Consider the following 4762-nt stretch of genomic DNA (forward strand, 5'->3'; position numbering starts at 1 on the left):
CGTCCAAGTCCAGGCTCTTTCCACTAAGCCACACTCGTGCCTTCTGAGGTCTGAGGTGCGTGGGGGGCGGGGAGAGCTTTTGAAAGCTTAGCTTCTTTTCAGCTCTGCAAAGCTGCGTGGTTTTGTGGCAAGAGCCTGGGCCTAGGAGATAGTGGATTCTGATCCCAAGCTCCACCATTTATCAGCTGTACGGGCTACTCACTTCATCATCATCATCAATCGTATTTATTGAGCGCTTACTATGTGCAGAGCACTGTACTAAGCGCTTGGGAAGTACAAATTGGCAACATATAGAGACAGTCCCTACCCAACAGTGGGCTCACAGTCTAAAAGGGGGAGACAGAGAACAAAACCAAACATACTAACAAAATAAAATAAATAGAATAGATATGTACAAATAAAATAAATAATAAATAAATAGAGTAAAAAATATGTACAAACATATATACATATATACAGGTGCTGTGGGGAAGGGAAGGAGGTAAGATGGGGGGGATGGAGAAGGGGATGAGGGGGAGAGGAAGGAAGGGGCTCAGTCTGGGAAGGCCTCCTGGAGCTTCTTTGGGTCTCCGTTACCTCATCTGGAAAATGGGGATTGAGACTGTGAGCCCCAAGTGGGACGACCTGATTACCTTGTATCTACCGCAGCACTTAGAGCAGTGCGTGGCACGTAGTAAGCACTTAACAAATACCATCATTATCTTCTAGACTGTGAGCCTGTTGTGGGCAGGGATTGTCTCTGTTGCTGAATTGTACTTCCCAAGCGCTTAGTACAGTGCTCTGCAAACAGTAAGCGCTCAGTAAATACTATTAAATGAATGAATGTCCCCCTATCCGTCCAGGGAAGGGAGAGGTGGGGAAACGAAGGGAAGAAAAGGGGGCAGTGTGACTCCAAGCCCTCTGGAAGTGGGGGCAGAAAACGTTCCCTCCCCCAGTGGAGCTCCAGAGCCCCCTAAAAGAACTGGGAGGGGGGGATTGTCTAAGCGTCCTATGAACATACCCATTGCCCCTGTGGGTCAGGGGAGAGGGAGGATTATCATCATCATCATCAATCATATTTATTGAGCGCTTACTGTGTGCAGAGCACTGTACTAAGCGCTTGGGAATTACAAGTTGGCAACATATAGAGACAGTCCCTACCCAACAGTGGGCTCACAGTCTAAAAGGGGGAGACAGAGAACAAAACCAAACATACTAACAAAATAAAATAAATAGAATAGATATGGACAAGTAAAATAAATAAATAAAAAGAGTAATAAATATGTACAAACATATATACATATATACTGGTGCTGTGGGGAAGGGAAGGAGGTAAGATGGGGGGATGGAGAGGGGGACGAGAGGGAGAGGAAGGAAGGGGCTCAGTGTGGGAAGGCCTCCTGGAGGAGGTGAGCTCTCAGTAGGGCCTTGAAGGGAGGAAGAGAGCTAGCTTGGCGGAGGGGCAGAGGGAGGGCATTCCAGGCCAGGGGGATGACGTGGGCCGGGGGTCGATGGCGGGACAGGCGAGAACGAGGTACGGTGAGGAGATTACCTTGAATGGATTATCATCAACCGATGGTATTTATTGAGCGTTCATTGTGTGCAGAGCACCGTATTAAGCACTTGGGAGAGTACAGTGCAATACAATTGGTAGGCAAGTTCCCTGCCCACAATGAACTGTTATTGCACTCCCCCAAGTGCTTAGTACAGTGCTCTGCACACAGGAAATGCTCAATAAATATGATTGATAGGACTGTGCCAAAATCCCATTCTTCATGATCTCTTCAAAAACATTCAATAACTTCAGTTATTCCTGTTTGTTTATTCCCCCTTTAGACTGTAAGCTCACTGTGGACAGGGAAAGTGTCCACCAATTCTGTTGTACTCTCCCATGTGCTTAGTACAGTGCTCTGCACAGATTTAGTGTTCAATAAATGCCACTGATTGATTGATTGTTTCCAGGATTTAAGAGTTCTTGCTCTAGGGAGGTTATTCCTTTTAATCTGCATCTAACCTAAAAACTAAAACTAAATATCTCCTATTGGAGGTTAAGTACATTTTCTGATCAGCCTTAAACAAATCTGAACCAGCGAAACTCCAGAGCTTGTGGGGTGGGTGCTTGTCCCTTGTCAGTTGCAGCAGGAACATCAGTATAATATTAATAACGGTGGTGCTTGTTAAGTGCTTACTGTGTGCCAAGCACTGTACTAAGCAGTGGGGTAGATAGAAGATACTCAGGTTGGACATTGTCCTTGTTCACATGGGGCTCACAGTCTAAGTAGGATGGACTAGGATTTATTCCCTGATTTACAGATGGGGAAACTGAGGAACAGAGAAGCGAAGTGACTTGCCAAAGGTCACACAGCAGATAAGTGGAAGAGCCAGGATTAGGACCCAGGACCCCTGATTCCTGGGCCCATGTTCTTTCCACTAGGCCAGGCTGCTCCTCCATCTATGGAACGCTTACTATATGTAAAAACACTCAGTCCATCGGTTCAAAGACGACATTACAGCCACGAGCCTGCGTCATCCCGAGAGAATCTCTTGCGTATTTTTTCCATGAAAATACAGTAGATGGGCAAGGTCTGCTCTACCACCAGCAGGACACATACTTGAGTTCTTTTTGTGGTAGTGGTGATTAAAGACAGAGCCATCCACAGTCTCTCCCCTGTCATCCCTTGGCTCAGTGGCATGGACTGAGGGCTTGCTGTGAGTTTCCAAACGCTAAAATGGCATGGATGGGCTGAAATGGTTGTTGCAAGAATATAAAATTTGGCAGTTAGAAATTCATCAGGGAAGGCTTCCTGAGGAAGATGTGATTTCAGAAGGACTTTGAAGATATGGGGACCAACGGGTTGGATGTGAAGGGGGAGAGAGTGGAGAGGGTCTGAGCAAGAGGTTGATGGGTGAAGAGATCAGAACGAGGCAAACTAAGTAGATTAACTTGAGTGAAATGAAGGGTGGAGCTGAGGTGTAGTGGGAGAAGAGAGTGGATAAGTAGGTGGGAGAGAGCTGACGGAGAGAGCTGGCTGAGTGTCTTAAAGCTGTGGGTAAGAAGTAGGTCAGGACGATGAGAAGATTGAGCAACTATTTGAGATCTCTGAGGACTGTGGAGACGTGTTGAGAAATGTTTTAGAAAGATGGTGGAGGCAGCAGATATTGTATACCCAGCAGATATTGGGTTGTATACCCATCCGAGAAGTTTGAACAGGAAAGGGAGGAGGAAGTTGAATCAATAGCTGGATGGTTCAGGTTGGCCCGGAGTAGGTTCTTTTTTAGGATACAAGAGATGTGAGCACTTTTGAAGGCAGAGGGGAAGAAGCCATCGGGGATTGAGTGGTGGTTGTCAAAGTAGGAAGCAGAGTGAAAACATTTTTCAAAGGCGAAGGGATGGTATTGGAGGTGCTGGGGGAGAGGGTAGATTTTGAAAACAGGTAGGACATTTCCTCTTAATAGATGGCTGAGAAGGATGAAAGAGGAGATGTAGGAATGGGAGGCAGCTAGGGAGGATTTTGCTGGAGGTGCTCATGCCTGAAGGCTGGAGTTTGGTGATGTTCAATGAATAGAGGGAAAGAGGGGCAAGGAATTGAGCTCAGTGGAGAGGACGGAGTTAAGGATGAGACTATGGGAGGGGAAATTGGGGAAGGAGTCCTTATACCATGATGGCCAGGGATAAGTGGAGGGGGCATCTGGACTGGGGGTCTCTTAGGAGGGAAGGGACAGTTTTGCAGTGAGGGTGAGTGTGCGGGAGAGAGGCAGGTTAGGAGGTTGTGACAGAAGGGTGGGATTTGGCTAGAGAACAGAGCTGCTGTCAACTACTGTGCTCAGGAGGCTGGAGACCTGGAAGGAAGGACGGCGGCTTTAGCTGCCGCTGCAGAGCAGGCTCCCTAGCTCAGACTTGGGGGACAGGGGACCTAATTCCAGGTTCTCATTCTGCCTCTGGCTTCCACACAGAGTTTCTCAGAGGAGGCAGCCTGCTCAGCCTTTCCCACATCTCAAACCCAGAACTCACAGCAACCATGGCAGTGGACAGAGCATGGGGCTGGGAGTCAGAAGGCCCACTTCTCTGCTATGACCTTGGATAAGTCACTTCACTTTCCTGTGCCTCAGTTACCTCATCTGTGCAATGGGGATTAAGACTGGGAGCCCCACATGGAACAAGGTCTGCGCCCATCTGATTAACTTGTCTCTCTCCCAGCGCTTAGTACAGTGCTTGGCCCTGTACTAAGCACTGAAGAAATACCTCTGAAAAATAGTATTTATATGAGCTGTGGAGGACCTCGTGCTGCAGCATTCATTAAGTCAGTCAATAGATTGTATTTATTGAGCACTTACTGTGTGCAGAGCACTGCACTAAGCGCTTGGGAAAGTACGATACAACATTAAAACGGACATATTCTCTGTCCACAATGAGCTTTCATTGAGCTAGAGAAGCAGCATGACTCAGTGGAAAAAGCACGGGCTTGGGAGTCAGAGATCATGGGTTCTAATCCCAGTTGTGTGACTTTGGGCAAGTCACTTAACTTCTCTATGCCTCAGTTACCTCATCTGTAAAATGGGGGTTAAGACTGTGAGCCCCACATAGGATAACCTGATCACCTTGTATCCCCCCCAGCACTTAGAACAGTGCTTGGTACATAGTAAGTGCTTAACAAATACCATCATCATTATTATTATTATTATTATTTCAGTCTAGAGGGGGAGACAGATGTTAATATAAATGAGAGATATATAAAGTAGGAAGTGCTGTGGGACTGGGAGAGGAGATTAATAAAAGGAGCAA

This window comes from Tachyglossus aculeatus, chromosome 21, assembly GCF_015852505.1.
Source record: "Tachyglossus aculeatus isolate mTacAcu1 chromosome 21, mTacAcu1.pri, whole genome shotgun sequence".
Taxonomy (NCBI): domain Eukaryota; kingdom Metazoa; phylum Chordata; class Mammalia; order Monotremata; family Tachyglossidae; genus Tachyglossus; species Tachyglossus aculeatus.